The following is a 19017-nucleotide window of genomic DNA, read 5'->3' as shown; positions in this document are numbered from 1 at the left end:
ATCCCAGGGATGGTGGAGCCTGTTGGGCTGCCGGTCTATGGGGTCACACAGAGTCGGACATGACTGAAGCAACTTAGCAGCAGCAGCATACTGGGATAATTATCCATTTGCCTTATAACTCACGGGTTCCAATCCTAGATATATGTCCAGAGAAGTTATCATACAGCTTCCTAAAAAAATATGTATAACACTGTTAGCTGCAACATTGTTAGTGATAGTAGAAGACTAAAAACAACCTAGTTGCTGCTGATCAAGAATGTCTAAGATGTAAACCATGCAAATAATGAAAAAAACCTTCTACAATGAAAAAAAAAAAAGAAAAGAAAGTGAATGTACATGTACATACCACAAAACAGTGAGATTTCAAATGTGTTAAAGTATGAAAAGTAGAACACAGACAAGCTTAACAGCCAAATATCCTACATATAAATTTAAAATACCTTCCCACGAAATAATACTACAGGGATATGTGCATATTCAAGACCTTTATCACAGGTAGTACGGGCATGCGTGTGTGCTAAGTCATTTCAGTCGTGTCTTACTCTGCAACCCAATGGACTGCAGCCCGCCAGGCTCCTCTGTCCATGGGTTTCTCCAGGCAAGAATACTGGAGAGTGATGTCCATTAGCACCAGAGGAAAGGGAGATGGGGATGCCCAAAGGGGAAAAAAAAAATACAATAGCCAAGTTTGAAGTCTTGAATTGACTGAAATGAATGCTGACAAATGATGCAGAGTTAAGAAGTATGAGTAACACAACTCTGCACGTGAGATCAACCTAAAAATATAAAACTCATATATCTTTAAGGCTCAAAGCAAATTAGCATATAAGAATAGAACTAAATAGAAAATATTATAGAAACCAAAACAAAACTTTTAATTGGGATAGATTTAAATGTCTTAATATGGAAAAAACTGTTAAACAATTTCTTCAAATCTCCCATAATACAATATAGTGTTCTATTTTTATTGAATATTTCACTTATCCTTTCTTATATTTGAAGGATCACATATTTGGTGTGAAATTAACATCATAAGTCAAAAGATAATAGAACTGGTCATACCTAAAAAGATAAAACTTCAGAAAGTGCTGAGAAGTCACCTAATATTTAGTAATGATGATATAAATAACATTACCCATGTCTTGAGTTAGTACACCCTCTTATTTCCTAGGTGCTCAAAGAACTGTGACTGTAGCTCAGAAAATATTTGACACAAATGTTATACTGTCATTATTTTTCCTAAGTTATTACATCAGTTCCATGAAGTGAGACCTAGTGATGCCCAATCTTCACTGCCAACATCAGAAGGATTTGTAGTCATATTCTTATAATGAAGAGTAAGACTGGGCTGGTAGAACTAGCCTAAGGCAGCTATGCTGATAATGGAAAGGATTCAAACAAGAGACATGGAGACTGAAAAGAAATACTTAAAACATGTCATGATGGATAGAGTTTAGAAATTGGATCAAGTGCTATACTGGAATCTTTATATTCACATGACACATAGTTCTATTATCTCCATATCCCACCTATGCCCTGATCACCCATGTTAAAAGTTCTCATATCTGTTATTACCATGGTATCTAGTTCCCATGATACAAAATTAGGATTCCCTATTTTGTCCTTTCTAGAGCCAAGCCTTATTATTTGGTAAACTCAATTTTATTCTCTCTTTGAACATGACTAGTGTGAATTAACATAAAAAACTGATACTTTACTGATTGCTTCCAGAGACCTGCTTTATCCCATTAATCCTCCATACTAAGAAGCACTTTTTATCTATGAATTCACACATTTCTCTGCATTCCCACTTTTATAGCCAGAAATAAAGTTTGAGAAGAAAACCTTTACAGTGATACTTTTTTAGGAACACTGACCACATATCATAATTGTTGATTATGGAAATGTTTAGTGACATTCTGAAATAAATTCTTCCTACTGTTTGAAATTAGTTTTGCATTGTGATTTCAGTGCCTTGAGTATGTCAGTCCTTATAGACAACGGAAAACCAAACATTTGTTACAGAACTTGCTGAATTTTGTTTGCCATCTTTATAAGCAACCATCAAAATTTTACGAATGCAAGGATTCAAAGAGACTATTTTTCTTCTAAAAGGAAATGCCTCCTGGACAATCTCAAAATAAATAGGTAGGTCACTGACCCAGCATACTGTCATAATAAAATAGTCTATGAAAGAAGCAAAATTTCAATGTAATAATTACCCAGAACCCTATGATTCTGTGTCTACTCATGTCAGCTGAGAATTAAGAGAGGAAATCTCAGTAGTTTGATGACAGGGCTACAAATTACATATGGTTCAGACGCTAAGGCCCAGGAGGAAAAAGCCTCAGCATTTATAGAAATGAAAATTTATAGCATCTATAGAAACTATAGAATAGTTTATGCTGTTAAATGAGTGTTATTTTTCCATTAGACAAAAATGTACTAGGTCTTTGAAACAGTGAATGAAGAAAAGGAATCCTTCATACTCAGTAGAATACTGAAAAATCCTTCCCTGAGGGAAAATAATAAAATAATCTTATGATATTATTATTAACAAATGTAACCTTTCTACTCTCAGGCAATTTATCTAGTTCTCACAAATATATGCCATCATTAGTGTATTCTGCTGCTGCTTCATGATTTTTGCTTAATTATAAAGTATATGGTGCTCTCATAAACCACAGATGTTTATGTAGAGGTTTATTACTTTCCTTCATATAAAGCATACACATATTTGCTAAATTTCTTCTCCTTCCCCCTGTCATTTTCCTAATTAACATATTTCAGCATCCCCAGGCTGGGTTGCATTTGCTTTGTGGCTAAATGATCAAATACTTAATTTGAACTGAATAAATCAGTAAGGAAATAAAATACCAGAGAAAGTGCTCAGCTCCTTCTTACAATTTCTTGGCAAAAGATGTTTACTTTACAATTGAAATACCCTTCAGGAGTCTGTAATTGGTAGAGTGAAGGGAAGAGGGCGGAAAAAGAAAGGGGAGGGGAGAGAGAGAACAGGAGACACTGATATAATTGGGTCTTTATTCATCTCAGATATTTGATCCAACAATTCATTGACCCGGTGGCTCAACTGGTAAAGAATCCACCTGCAATGTGGAAGACCTGGGTTCAATTCCTGGGTTAGGAAGGTACCCTGGAGAAGGGAAAGGCTACCCACTCCAGTATTCTCCAGCCTGGAGAATTCCATGGACTGTACAGTCCAGGAAGTCTCAAAGAGTCGGAAAGGACTGAGCAACTTTCACTGTCACTGTTCATTGACCACAATTTTGTTGATGTATATAGTCCTTAAAATCACCGCCCCTTTTATTTTTATAACTGTGCTTAATTAGAGCTACATCTTTATTTGTCCTCCTTTGGGCTCAGTTACAGAAGTGTCACACACCAGGAAAAGAAGTACAGAGTGTGGCTCACTTCAACAGCTGGTGTGTAAAATATCCAAATTCATAATGAGGATGACTTCTTTATTGAGATGTAACTCACATGTATAATACTCACCCTTTTAAAATGTAAAGTTCAGCAATTTGTAGTCTATTCACAAAGTGTACAGCTCTGACTTCTAATTCCAGAATGTTTTTACCACTCCTGAAGACACTCTGTACCTCATAGCAGTCACTCCCCACTCCCTGCTCCTGCCAGGCCCTGGGAACCACTAGCCTACTTTCTGTCTTTATACATTTGCCTATTCTGAGTATATCATATAAAAGGAATCATGTAATATTTCTCCTTTTGTATATGAATTTTTTCACTTAGTATGATATTTTCGAAATGTATCTTTGTTGTAACATGAATCAATATTTCAATCTTTTTATGGTTCAAGAATATTACACTGTGTACATATAGCTATTTTGCTCACACATCAACCAGTTGATGAACATTGGGTTGTTCCCACTTTTTTGGCTATTATGAACATGTTTTGACTGCTATGGACAATCACATACATGGTCTTATATGGACATCTGTTTTCAGCTCTCTTGGACATATACATAGGAGCAGAAATACTAGGTCATATGGTAACGTTATGTTTAACCTTTCAAAGAAACTGCAAAGCCATTTTCCAAAGTAGCTGTAACATTTTTTATTCCCAAGAGTTTCAGTTTCTCCATACCCTCACCAAAATTTGTTTATTGTCTGTCTTACAGCCATTCTGATGTGAATGAAGTAGTAACGTCAATGAGTTTTAAAGAAATTCACACTAAATAAATCTTTCACCATAGAATTTCTTTAAATGATGAGTTCTGTTCTTTTAAGTTATGTCAATATATTATAAAAGTTAGCTTCAGCAAAACTGCAAAGGTTTCTTAACTATGAGAAAGTGATCCCTAGCTAAACATCATGCATATTCAAGGCCAGGTGAAGCCCCCCTAGGTCTCTGAGCATGGGCACCCAGGCCCCCTAGCTGCTCTCCCTGTTGGAGAAGGCAGGACAAAACACTGGACTCTAGCAGAAGGTTCACTGGTGGATTCAAGCAACAAACAATCATGAAAACATAATATATCTCTTCGATATATTAAAAAAAAAATAATATGGGGAATTCCCTGGTGGTCCTGTGGTTAGGATTCTGTGCTTTAACTGCCGAGGGCCCAGATTCAATTCCTAGTCAGGGAACTAAGATCCCACGAGCTGCCCTGTGTGGCCAAAAAAAAAGAAAAATAAAAAAGGAGAGAGACTGTCACAGAGCTTTGGAGAGGGAAATCAAGATGGCAAAATAGGAGAAGGCTGAGCTCACCTCCTTCTCCAAAGTTTCATCACTCAGTCGTGTCTGACTCTTTGTGATCCTACAGACTGTAGTCTGCCCAGCTCCTCTGTTTATGGATTTCTCCAGGCAAGATACTGGAGTGGGTTGCCATTTCCTTCTCCAGGGGCTCTTCCCTACCCGGGGCTCAAACCTGGGTCTCTGGCATTGCAGGCAGATTCTTCACCAACTGAGACACTGGGGAAGCCCTACCTCCCCCACAAACACATCAAAAATACTTTTACCTGTGAAGCAGCTCTTGCTGTCAACAAACTGAAAACTGACACTAAACATCTTCTACAATCAAGCCTGTAAAGAACGATCCACATGGGATCGGACAGAACAGGAGGAGAAGTGATTGGGTCTGGACCCACAACTCCAGCAGAAGACACTGTGGAGGGGAATATCAAGGGCTTGCGGATGCTCCCTGGGGAGTAAGGGGTCCGAGCCATATATTGGGCAACCCAGCCTTGGGGTCTGACACCAGAAAGGTGAGTCCCCTTAGCTAGCTTGAAAACCAGTGGAACTTACCGGAGGGCTATAAAGAACTTAGACTCTACTCCCGAAGACTGCACGTATACCCTTACTTACTCCTGGAAACAGGTGGAGAAAAAAAACTGAAAACAGCCTGGGGCTTTAGCCAATTTCCTGTAACCACCTCAGCATGTATCCTAGCACACAGTAGGCACCTGCACTAGACCCTCTTACTCCAGTGAGCTCTGCACTAGGGTAAAGGAAGGTACACTCTTCAGGAAATGAGCTGCCTCAAACCTGGTATTGCATCTGAATGGACATTGCAGGTACAGAGGCATCAGGTTCAAAGCTGCCTGGGGCAGTGACTAAGTTGTCAGGACCATCCAGGGGGCCCCAGCACATGCCAGCAACCTGCTGCAGTCCTTCTTGCTGTGGTACTGCTCCCCAGGAGTGCAGAGATGCCATTGCTGAAGGAAGAGTGCACACTTAGAGAGAAGGAAACCAGATCAGCCGTGGGTCTCTGCACTTCTGCTTCAGTAACCGGGCATCAACTCCAATGGCCAATAAGACAGTGATGGCCACTAAACACAGAAGCAGCCCAGCCTCACACCTTAAAATTTTAAATGATGATGCCCTGAATGCTCCTCTTAATTGAAGTGATGTAGTAACTAAGAAAAGTTTCAAGTATGTGAGGGAAAAACTAAAATGTTGGAAGACTGATACTATTATAGTAGCAACTTACTTATTTGGCATCGCTAGAGAATGATATGATCTCTTCAGTGGAATTGTTGGACATATCACCTTTTAAATTTCTAGTACTATTTTTTTTTTTTTTTGATGAAACTCTTACAATTAGGTGCCTTCTTAGAAACTCCTAAGAAGTAACCATTCTTTGTAGCTCAGGGAATGTGCTATGAACATCTTTCATAACATTCTGTTTAGATCCAATTAAACAATTATGGATTTCTCACATGAGATATATAGAGCCATTTGCCACTGCAGTAAATTCCCATGTATTTTGAGATATTGTGAATATTTTATAATGTTTTTCATTTTTTAACTCTTTGTTTGCTGCAATTTAGAGCATCTCTAAATTGTCCAAAGAACACTGGAGTGGGTTGCCATTTCCTTCTCCAATGCATGAAAGTGAAAAGTGAAAGTGAAGTTACATTGCTTGATACTGTCAGTGAGAATTCTTCTGAATACTTTCTATTAATTCTCATCTTCTTGGTGATTCTTAAGCTAGAAAAAATATCAATTTTTTTCAGAGCATCTCTAAATTGTCCAAATGTATACATAAAATTATATTTATATACATACATGCATATCCTGGAGAGGATTTTTTTTTTTAATCAGAAACAAGTAAAAGAATCTATGTTGCCAAAAGGTAATAAATCTCTGTCCTAGATAAAATATAGTACCACTGCTTGTTAAAACTGATAACTGGTAAATGCTAGATATATATGATCCTAATGCAACTATTTATTCCTTGTCAATATTATTGAACCATACTTCTTTATTGTGAAGACTACCTGTAGCATACATATTTGGTAATCCATTCCCTCCACATCACCCCAGTTTTGACAATGATTTAATTTGAGTGTAACAGCAGGCTCTGCTGTTTCAGAAACTAAGCCAAAAGCTCTTCAGGTCTTACATTACTGAAGTCGCTCAGTTGTGTTCAACTCTTTGCAACCCCATGGACCATAGCCTGCCATGCTCCTCTGTCTGTGGGATTTTCCAGGCAAGAGTACTGGAATGGGTTGCCATTTCCTTCTTCAGGGGATCTTCCTGACCCAAGGATCAAACCCGGGACTCCTGCACTGCAGGCAGACGCTTTACCCTCTGAGCCACCAGGGAAGCCCCAGGTCTTACATTGCCACTAAGTCGCTCCAGTCATGTCCGACTCTTGTGCGACCCCATAGAGAATCCCCCGTCCCTGGGATTCTCCAGGCAAGAACACTGGAGTGCGTTGCCATTTCCTTGTGGAAAGAGAAAGGGAAGTCCCTTAGTCGTGTCCGACTCTTAGCGACCCCGTGTACTGCAGCCTACCAGGCTCCTCTGTCCGTGGGATTTTCCAGGCAAGAGTACTGGAGTGGGGTGCCATTGCTTTCTCCAGTCTTATATTGGTTATGCCTTAAAAATAGATCCATCTGCTGCTACTGCTAAGTTGCTTCAGTCGTGTCCGACTCTGTGCGACCTCATATATGGCAGCCCACCAGACTCCCCCGTCCCTGGGATTCTCCAGGCAAGAACACTGGAGTGGGTTGCCATTTCCTTCTCCAATGCATGAAAGTGAAAAGTGAAAGTGAAGTTGCTCAGTCGTGTCCGACTCTAAGCGACCCCATGGACTGCAGCCTACCAGGCTCCGCTGTCCATGGGATTTTCCAGGCAAGAGTACTGGAGTGGGGCGCCATTGCCTTCTCCGGTCTTATATTGGTTATGCCTTAAAAATAGATCCAACTAGCTCCCTCTTATTGCTTTACCTCTTTTTAAAATTAACTCTTCCATTTCTTCCACGTTGTCCATTTTATTGGCATATAATTGTTGATAGTAGTCTCTTATGATCCTTTGTATTTCTGTGTTGTCTGTTGTGATCTCTCCATTTTCGTTTCTAATTTTATTGATTTGATTTTTCTCCCTTTGTTTCTTGATGAGTCTGGCTAATGGTTTGTCAATTTTATTTATCCTTTCAAAGAACCAGCTTTTGGTTTTGTTGATTTTTGCTATGGTCTCTTTTGTTTCTTTTGCATTTATTTCTGCTCTAATTTTTAAGATTTCTTTCCTTCTACTAACCCTGGGGTTCTTCATTTCTTCCTTTTCTAGTTGCTTTAGGTGTAGAGTTAGGTTATTTCTTTGGCTTTTTTCTTGTTTTTTGAGGTGTGCCTGTATTGCTATGAACTTTCCCCTTAGGACTGCTTTTACCATGTCCCACAGGTTTTGGGTTGTTGTGTTTTCATTTTCATTCGTTTCTATGCAAATTTTGATTTCTTTCTTGATTTCTTCTGTGATTTGTTGGTTATTCAGCAGTGTGTTGTTCAGCCTCCATATGTTGGAATTTTTAATAGTTTTTCTCCTGTAGTTGAGATCTAATCTTACTGCATTGTGGTCAGAAAAGATGCTTGGAATGATTTCTATTTTTTTGAATTTACCAAGGCTAGCTTTATAGCCCAGGATGTGATCTATCCTGGAGAAGGTTCCATGTGTGCTTGAGAAAAAGGTGAAATTCATTGTTTTGGGATGAAATGTCCTATAGATATCAATTAGGTCTAACTGGTCTATTGTATTGTTTAATGTTTGTGTTTCCTTGTTGATTTTCTGTTTAGTTGATCTATCCATAGGTGTGAGTGGGGTATTAAAGTCTCCCACTATTATTGTGTTATTGTTAATTTCTTCTTTCATACTTGTTAGCATTTGTCTTACATACTGCGGTGCTCCCATGTTGGGTGCGTATATATTTATAATTGTTATATCTTCTTCTTGGATTGATCTTTGATCATTATGTAGTGACCACCTTTGTCTCTTTTCACAGCCTTTGTTTTAAAGTCTATTTTATCTGATACGAGTATTGCTACTCCTGCTTTCTTTTGGTCCCTATTTGCATGGAAAATCTTTTTCCAGCCCTTCATTTTCAGTCTGTATGTGTCCCCTGTTTTGAGGTGAGTCTCTTGTAGACAACATATGTAGGGGTCTTGTTTTTGTATCCATTCAGCCAGTCTTTGTCTTTTGGTTGGGGCATTCAACCCATTTACGTTTAAGGTAATTACTGATAAGTATGATCCCATTGCCATTTACTTTATTGTTTTGGGTTCGAATTTATACACCGTTTTTGTGTTTCCTGTCTAGAGAATATCCTTTAGTATTTGTTGGAGAGCTGGTTTGGTGGTGCTGAATTCTCTCAGCTTTTGCATGTCTGAAAAGTTTTTGATTTCTCCTTCATACTTGAATGAGATCCTTGCTGGGTACAATAATCTGGGGTGTAGGTTATTTTCTTTCATCATTTTAAGTATGTCTTGCCATTCCCTCCTGGCTTGAAGAATTTCTATTGAAAGATCAGCTGTTATCCTTATGGGAATTCCCTTGTGTGTTATTTGTTGTTTTTCCCTTGCTGCTTTTAATATTTGTTCTTTGTGTTTGATCTTTGTTAATTTGATTAATATGTGTCTTGGGGTGTTTTGCCTTGGGTTTATCCTGTTTGGGACTCTCTGGGTTTCTTGGACTTGGGTGATTATTTCCTTCCCCATTTTAGGAAGTTTTCAACTATTATCTCCTCAAGTATTTTCTCATGGTCTTTCTTTTTGTCTTCTTCTTATGGAACCCCTATGATTCGAATGTTGTAGTGTTTAATATTGTCCTGGAGGTCTCTGAGATTGTCCTCATTTCTTTTAATTCGTTTTTCTTTTATCCTCTCTGATTCATTTGTTTCTACTATTCTATCTTCTAATTCACTAATCTTATCTTCTGCCTCTGTTATTCTACTATTTGTTGCCTCCAGAGTGTTTTTAATTTGATTTATTGCATTATTCATTATATATTGACTCTTTTTTATTTCTTCTAGGTCCTTGTTAAACCTTTCTTGCATCTTCTCAATCCTTGTCTCCAGGCTATTTATCTGTGATTCCATTTTAATTTCAAGATTTTGGATCAATTTCACTATCATTATTCGGAATTCTTTATCAGGTAGATTCCCTATCTCTTCCTCTTTTGTTTGGTTTGGTGGGCATTTATCCTGTTCCTTTATCTGCTGGGTATTCCTCTGTCTCTTCATCTTGTTTAAATTGCTGGGTTTAAGGTCTCCTTTCTGTATTCTGGCAGTTTGTGGAGTTCTCTTTATTGTGGCATTTCCTTGCTGTGTGTGGGTTTGTACAGGTGGCTTGTCAAGGTTTCCTGGTTAGGGAAGCTTGTGTCGGTGTTCTGGTGGGTGGAGCTGTATTTCTTCTCTCTGGAGTGCAATGAAATGTCCAGTAATGAGTTATGAGATGTCTATGGTTTTGAGGTGACTTTGGGCAGCCTGTATCTTGAAGCTCAGGGCTGTGTTCCTTTGTTGCTGGAGAATTTGCTTGGTATGTCTTGCCCTGGGACTTGTTGGCCCTTGTGTGGTGCTTGGTTTCAGTGTCGGTATGGAGGCGTTTGATGAGCTCCTGTCAATTAATGTTCCTTGGAGTCAGGAGTTCCCTGGAGTCAGGGTTTGGACTTAAGCCTCCTGCTTCCAGTTATCGGTCTTATTTTTACAGTAGTTTCAAAACTTCTCCTTCTATACAGCACCACTGATAAAACATCTACATTAAAGATGAAAAGTTTCTCTACTGTGAGGGTCACTCAGAGAGGTTCACAGCGTTACATGGAGAAGAGAAGAGGGAGGAGGGAGTTAGAGGTGACCCAAATGAGATGAGGTGGAATCAATAGTGGAGAGAGTGGGGTAGCCAGTAGTCACTTCCTTATGTGCACTCCACAACTGGACCACTCAGAGATGTTCACGGAGTTATACAGAGAAGAGAAGAAAGAAGAAGGAGACAGAGGTGGCCAGAAGGATAAAAGGGGGGAATGAAAAGGAGGGAGACAGATCCAGCCAGTAATCAGTTCTCTAAGTGTTCTCCACTGTCTGGAACACACAGAAATTCACAGAGTTGGGTAGAGTAGAGAGGGGTTAGGGAGGAGACACAGGCAACCTGGTGGAGAAAAAGGAGAGTCCAAAGGGAGAGAGAGCAGTCAAGCCACGTACATATGGACACCTTATCTTTGACAAAGGAGGCAAGAATATACAATGGATTAAAGACAATCTCTTTAACAAGTGGTGCTGGGAAATCTGGTCAACCACTTGTAAAAGAATGAAACTAGAACACTTTCTAAAACCATACACAAAAATAAACTCAAAATGGATTAAAGATCTAAACGTAAGACCAGAAACTATAAAACTCCTAGAGGAGAACATAGGCAAAACACTCTCTGACATACATCACAGCAGGATCCTCTATGACCCACCTCCCAGAATATTGGAAATAAAAGCAAAAATAAACAAATGGGACCTAATTAAACTTAAAAGCTTCTGCACATCAAAGGAAACTATTAGCAAGGTGAAAAGACAGCCTTCAGAATGGGAGAAAATAATAGCAAATGAAGCAACTGACAAACAACTAATCTCAAAAATATACAAGCAACTCCTACAGCTCAACTCCAGAAAATAAATGACCCAATCAAAAAATGGGCCAAAGAACTAAATAGACATTTCTCCAAAGAAGACATACAGAGGGCTAACAAACACATGAAAAGATGCTCAACATCACTCATTATCAGAGAAATGCAAATCAAAACCACAATGAGGTACCATTTCACACCAGTCAGAATGGCTGCGATCCAAAAGTCTACAAATAATAAATGCTGGAGAGGGTGTGGAGAAAAGGGAACCCTCTTACACTGTTGGTGGGAATGCAAACTAGTACAGCCACTATGGAGAACAGTGTGGAGATTCCTTAAAAAACTGGAAATAGAACTGCCTTATGATCCAGCAATCCCACTGCTGGGCATACACTCTGAGGAAACCAGAAGGGAAAGAGACACGTGTACCCCAATGTTCATCACAGCACTGTTTATAATAGCCAGGACATGGAAGCAACCTAGATGTCCATCAGCAGATGAATGGATAAGAAAGCTATGGTACATATGCACAATGGAGTATTACTCAGTCATTAAAAAGAATACATTTGAATCAGTTCTAATGAGGTGGATGAAACTGGAGTTTATTATACAGAGTGAAGTAAGCCAGAAAGAAAAACACCAATACAGTATACTAACGCATATATATGGAATTTAGAAAGATGGTAACAATAACCCTGTGTACGAGACAGCAAAAGAGACACTGATGTATAGAACAGTCTTATGGACTCTGTGGGAGAGGGAGAGGGTGGGAAGATTTGGGAGAATGGCATTGAAACATGTAAAATATCATGTATGAAACGAGATGCCAGTCCAGGCTCGATGCACGATACTGGATGCTTGGGGCTAGTGCACTGGGACGACCCAGAGGGATGGTATGGGGAGGGAGGAGGGAGGAGGGTTCAGGATGGGGAACACATGTATACCTGTGGTGGATTCATTTTGATATTTGGCAAAACTAATACAATTATGTAAAGTTTAAAAATAAAATAAAATTAAAAAAATAAAATTAACTCTTTCCAAAATTTATTTTCCGATTTGTTATTTTAAATGCAATAAAAGCTATTTAACTCTATTAATATACTTATGTGCATAAAACAGGCTAATTTTATTTTATCTACAGAATCCTCAGTTGGAAACTAATTATCTAGGTGTGGCCTATTCTTAAACCATACTTTCCTTCCCTAAATCTGGTAGAAAATATATTCTCTCATAGTTTCCATGTAACTTCTATCAATAGGTCAAACTGAGATTCTATTCTTTGACTTCAGGAAAATCAAATGTCCAAGACTAGAATATTAGTTACATAATTTATGATCCATTCATGTGATGGAATATTATACTGCTATAGAAATGAACTATAAAGCATTTTAATGGCATAAGGGAATTCAAACCAGATTAGAAGAAAATCTAACTGTTAAAAGGATTAGGAAGAAATATAATAAACATATCTGCCTCTGGATTTTCAGATTATGTATGAGTATGGTAATAAATATTGATTTTATCCTGAGGGGAAAAATATTTTTTAAGAAAGTACTCTCACCTTTTGATTATGATTAAAACAACACTTTGGTTGATATATAGGTAATTATTAAGGCTAAGAAAGTCGTTAGGAATCTACTGCTATAATGCAGATATAAGCTTTAAGAGATTCAAACCAGAGTGATGGGGTGGGGTAATGAGAAGTAATAGCATTTATAATATAATTTAAAGCTAATTATGACCAGGACCTAGCTGTTTAAACAACTGGGTAGATACTAGTGCTATTTACTAGTAGGAGAAATATTTGAGGATGAATACATGTGGGGCAGAGCAGGGAGTGGTGAATATTAATTACTTAATTTTCACAATATTAAATTTGGGATAGCTATCAGATAGCTAAGTCAAAGTTTAAGGTAAATTGAATTTAAGAATCTGCAGTTTGGTGGAGAGACCAGGGCTGCAATTACACATTTGGGAATTAGCAGGATACTGCGTAAGCCTACCAAGGAAGAATATGCCGATAGATTAAAAAACATTACAAGGGCTAAGCTCAAAAATTTTTTACCATATAGAAGAAGAACTGGCTACTAAGAAGTATCAAGAAATGTGAAAGTTCTGAGATTTTGCCCTTCTTGCAAGCTAACCAATCAGCTTGCTGAAGTTTCATGAATCCTAGCAGAAGATAGGCTCTAAGGTCAGAAGCAAAAAATTATATTGCTTCCAGCATAGCAGGTAAAATCAGCATCAGCATGTTTATATCCCAGGTTCCATGATAGGTAACACAGCAGGGTCCAGTAGATGCTGTACATACATGCAGCTCATTTGTGCCCTAACTGAAGACTGTGAACTTAGGAAACTTGACTCTTTCTAATAGTTAACCTTTTCCACTTTTCCCCCAGGGGGAGACATTATTTTGTTATACTGGGCAGTGAACAAATCTACTTTGGTACTGGGGAAGGACACCATGTATATCCTACAAGGCTATGTGTTACACAAAATCCTTGAAAAGATAGTTTGGACTGAAGACAGTGCCTCTGCTTGCAAGATGTGCACAAAATAGCAAAAGATTCATGGAGAATGTTTCCCAACTAGAAGTAAATAATAAAAGTATATTAGAAGAAGTGGGTAAATTAGTAGTAAGTACTATTGAATGTGGTGATGGTGCTGGTTTAGTGGCTCGGTCACGTCCAACTCTTGCGATCCCATGGACTGTAGCCTGTCAGGCTCCTCTGTCCATGAGATTTTCCAGGCAAGAATACTGGAGTGGGTTGCCATTTCCTTCTTCAGGGGTTCTTCCCAACCCAGGAATTGAACCCCAGTCTCCTGCCTTGCAGACAGACTCCTGCACTGAATGTGGTTTTTTTCACTAACTGAGCTATGAGGGACGTCACTATTGAATGTAGGGGAAGAAAATCCTATAAAATTAAGAGTTTGAAGATAAAAGGAGAAGTCAACCATGTCAACTGTGGCTATCATGACCTTTATTAGATTTATTTCAGTGATGGGTTTGAAAGCTTGATTAAAGAGAGGTGAAGAAAGAACTGAAACTGAGGAAGCAGATACAGTGAGTATGGACAGTGAATATATACAGTGAATATAGGGTGTAGTTGTATACAGATACTAGGAAGATACAGACCTTCCTAGTATCTAAAGAAAGTTTTAAGTCGTCTTTATATGCCAGTGTGCATCATCTAGGTGAGAGGGAGAAATTGATGCCGGAGATAAAGGGGGAAATTCCAAGAATAAATACTGAGGAAAGATAAAAAAGGCTACACTGTAAAGCACTTGATATGCCAGGCTCTGATCGGGTTACGATGCTCCTACTAATTTCTCTTCATTCACTTTGAGGTTATGGATGAGAAAAGTAAGGCACACAGCACCTTAGCGAATGGAGGCTGTACAGGACACTAGTGGAGGAGTAGCATTAGAGAGGGAGAGAGAGCTTTTTCTTCTATTTTAATGCAATGTGGTTATGTAGATGTAGGGTGGTTGGTGCATTTGGTTGTAGGAAAGGGGAGTAGTTCTAATCTGGTAGCTTTAATTTTCTCTCTCAATATGAAACAGTGATTGGCCAACATGGATATAGGGACATATGTTAGAACCTGAAAGAGGCTAGGAACAGGTTTGCGGTACTCATTTCAGAGACTAGGGAAGGCAGTTTATTTGAGAGGTATAATATTACATGAAAGTATATAAGTGGCCATTATGATTCATGGCTATAGGCAAAGAATAAGAGAATTAGGGGATGTATAGAGATGCAAAGGTGTTGAGGGGAAGACTATGTTGATTCTGATGGACTCAGAATCTAAAGTTGTGTAAGGAAGGGCATGGGGACATGGTGGTGACAGAGGGTGAAATACAGTGCACTGAATTGACCGGAGGTCCTGAGGTGGTTAAACGCAAGGACCGAAACACAGAATTGAAAAGATTGGAGGTCAAGAGGGAGATATTTGAAATTGAGATTTTTCAAGGTGGTGCAGTTAAAGAGAAAAAAAGATCTTTTCAGGGGACATGCTAAGGAACTATGATGCCAGATTTAGAGGTCACAGATGTAGACAATAAATCACTAGAATGAAGAAGAGTATGGTGAGCCACATATTAAAGTAACTAGTAACTGATATCCAGGTGGGGAAGACAGTTGCCTGGCATTGGTAGATGATAACAAAAAGGAAGAGGAAAATCTGATTTTTTAAAAAATGGATAAACTGCACTTCAAAGAAGCAGGCATTACTGAAGGAGAATTGGTTTAGAAACAGAAATGAGGAAAAAGGAGGATACCTACTCTACGTAACTAAAAATAATTCTGCCTCCTATAAATAGGAGTTTAAATTTACTGAAACATATGTATTTATGCCAATGGAATAAATGTGGACTTAGAGAAACTAAAGTCTTATAGCATATCACATTAGACAGCTTTGACGGCACTAAAAAAGAAATGCTTACCTAAATATAAAATGGCAGTCAAGCAAAACAACATTTGAAATATTTCATTTTAAATCTTAGGAATGACTGTTTCTGTAAGGAATAAATGATGAAGATGTGAGAGAGAAAATTAATTTGATTGACCAATGTGCTTCCACCCAGGAACAAATCTAATATGAAACTGGCAAAATAACATGGGATGAAATGAGTGCATTCAATTTTATATAACCAATATTTATTTTAAGCTTTTTTGTTTTTAAGTTTATATTTACACTGGAAATAAATATAATGAACAGTCACATAGGTTGGGTAGCATTTAAACAGTAAATCATCTAATTAACTAGTCACTTGAAAGCAAAAAGGGAAATTTGAATCTTTTGTTTAATTGCCACATTTCAAGAACACATTTTAGCTGGCTGCATCTAAAAAGAAATAATAATGTGAGATCATGAAAGCATTTCATAGTAATGAGCAGGCTCTGGTTTCTATTTATTGCATATACAAAGGACACTGACAACAGTTTTGGAAAAATGAGTAAAGCTTGCAGAATAGCTAGTGTAGTGACAGGAACCATGGGTGTGAGACACATCAATTCCAACACTATCTCCTGGGAAAAGGCAGACGTTCTTCAAAATAGGAGGAATACGTGCCTCAGAATCATACGATTTTAAACAGTCACCTTTGGGCCAAATTCCAGCTCTAGCCACGTACATTCATAGAAGGGTAAACATATTGGCTTATCTGTTATATCAACCATCCTAGACATCCCTGAGACAAGGTCTCCCCTACACATCTTGAGAGAAGATTCCAATGTCTGAAATTCTTTCTTTGCAATTTCCTTTTGTGTTAAACATTGCTTCTTCCACATCCAGGAGAGTGTTAGCAAAAAAATAAAATATCAATCTCTGAAAAATTTTAAGACCTATGAATATTAGAACAGTTTTTTTTTTTCCCTTAGGCACTTAGGTGTGGTAATGGGGATGAGAAAGAACAAATGCTGAGATAAATGAGAGGATCCAAAAATAAAATGTATCAGATTTGTATCTTTCCCTGTTTTCTTTTTCACAGAAGGTTGTTTTTGCTCCATTGCTCAGGCTAACATCAATGGGGGAATTACTTTCTATCCTACCATATACTGGATATAGAAGAGGATGAAATGATATGGAAAATGCTTCTGATACGATGGTAGGTGGTGAAAAAAATAAGCAACAAGAATACAACACACTTCTACAGCCCAAGAACTAAAAAGGCCTCACAAAGCCCTCTCCTCCCCCTGCCCCACCAGCTCTCTCTCTTCATCCCCTACCATCTTCCACATTGCTTCCTGGACTCTAGCCACCTTGGCGTCCAGTCCGGTTCCTGTCTAGGGCCTCAGCCTGGCTCTGGGGCCTGTCTGGAACTCTCCCTTGACATCCACACGGCTAGCTACTTCACCTCCTTTGAGTCTTTGCTCTAGTGTTGCCTTTTCAAGGAGACCTGCTCTGCTTATACTAGTATTTAACAGTGCAATGCCCCTCCCTGCTCCCTGACACTCTTGACACCCCCATAATCTTCTTTTCTTTAACCAAAGTATTTATCACCTTTTAACAGCAACAAAATGTACTTCTTTTCTTTTCTTAATCATCTATCTTCAATCCCCTGGAATTTAATCTTCAAGAAAGCAGAGATTGGTTTTGGTCTGCTGCCGGGAGCCAGCATGAGGAACTCCGCCTGTGGCAAAGGTCATGAGGAAGGAGGCTCGGCATACGCAAAGGTGGGATTGAGCCTCAGGAGTATCCCTGGAAATTCTCGAGCATCTACCCCCAAAACCAGAGTCTGCCTACTTCACTGCTTTGTGCTCTCACCTACACCTCTGACTTTACAGGGGGCTGTCCCCCACCACCTCTCTCTGAAAAAGAGTTAACTTACAGCTCCAGTTAATAAAGTTCCTGGGCATGACAAGAGTGTTTTAGTTCACAAACTCCTTTGGAAGTTCTCTAGCCTGTCTGAACAGGTTCTTCCGGCCACATGTGATTGTTCACAGCCTCCCAACCATGAGAGGCATGAGATGTTCTAAACTTTCTAAATACAGATTCTTTTGAGCAGTTAGAAGATTATTAGTATAATATAGTGGGTTGATTAGAAATTATACTGGTGAAGGGTTTTCATTTATTGGGCCAATGTTTGCTGCTAAGTTTCCATATCCCTTACCTACTGTGTCCCTGAGAGTATATTGATTAATTAGTTGGTGTATAGGAATGTAAGTAGTAGCTTTAATGTTTGTAACCTTGGACCCTTGAGTTAATTCTTTTCTTGTTACAGCCCACCACACTTTTGCCCTATAGGAATGCAACTTTATCTAATGCTTTTGGAGGGTGGTGCCTGACTTTAGAATAATCACCTTTAGAGAAAAATAAGTTTTCTGAAGAAAGGGTCATAAAATGTTAGCAGGCCTCCTGGCCAGAAGATGATGTAAATCACCTAAACTTTTGCATATGATAAGTTTGCAGGAAGAAAGCCTGGCTTTGATAAGGATCAAGGACTGCTGACCTTGCATGACTCTACCCCTTCCCCCATTATCCTCTATGCACAACTTAAGGTATAAAAACTACTTTGGAAAATAAAGTGCGGGCCTTGCTCACCGAAGCTTGGTCTCCTCGTGTTGTTCTTTCTCTCACCTTCTGGCTGAATTCCCATCTGGAAGTGGAGGCTCGCCAAGCCTACTAATTTTGCCTGGGCTTCTAAGATCTCAGTGGGGAGGCCTTAGTGTCTCCTCTCCTTCAGGAGAACGGGAGGATGCCTGTGGCCTATGTAGGTGGCGCAAATTCCTTGTCTTGGAATTTTATTGGTTTTCCACGTAAACCAAGTTATTCAGCCTCTTTTCTCCACTGAATTTCTTCGCCGAGCTATCCCTATTTAACCACTCTTTATATCTCTAATTAATACTTAATCAATCTATTGTTTCCTGATCGCCGACACTGTCTCCCCTTCAAATTCCCTGGATCCACCGGGGCTGGACCCCAGCAGTCTGCTATAACCAAAGTTCCTAAAATCATGGTGAAAGTGAAAGTTGCTCAGTTGTGTCCGACTCTTTGTGATACCATGGACTGTATAGTCCATGGAATTCCCCAGACCAGAAAAATGGAGTGGGTAGCCTTTCTCTTCTCCAGGGCATCTTCCCAACTCAGGGATCAAACCCAGGTCTCCCACATTGCATGTGGATTCTTTACCAGCTGAGCCATGAGGGAAGCCCA

General features: G+C 39.0%; 1 long non-coding RNA gene across 2 annotated transcripts in view; it reads left to right on the top strand.

Annotated features, from left to right (window-relative positions):
• LOC138990409 (uncharacterized) overlaps positions 1 to 18383 on the top strand; it is a 28548-nt gene extending 10165 nt beyond the window's left edge. The window contains exons 2-3 of one of the 2 annotated variants that reach the window (XR_011466503.1): positions 16879 to 16969; positions 17442 to 18383. This is a non-coding gene — a long non-coding RNA (uncharacterized lncRNA). Of the gene's footprint in view, positions 1 to 16852; positions 16970 to 17441 lie in introns of both variants that reach the window. The other variant, XR_011466502.1, reaches the window with a different exon arrangement.
• Positions 18384 to 19017: the final 634 nt, after the last annotated feature.

This window comes from Bos mutus, chromosome 2, assembly GCF_027580195.1.
Source record: "Bos mutus isolate GX-2022 chromosome 2, NWIPB_WYAK_1.1, whole genome shotgun sequence".
NCBI lineage: Eukaryota > Metazoa > Chordata > Mammalia > Artiodactyla > Bovidae > Bos > Bos mutus.
Note: the sequence above shows the minus strand (reverse complement) of the source record. Positions and strands in the feature narration are given on the sequence as shown.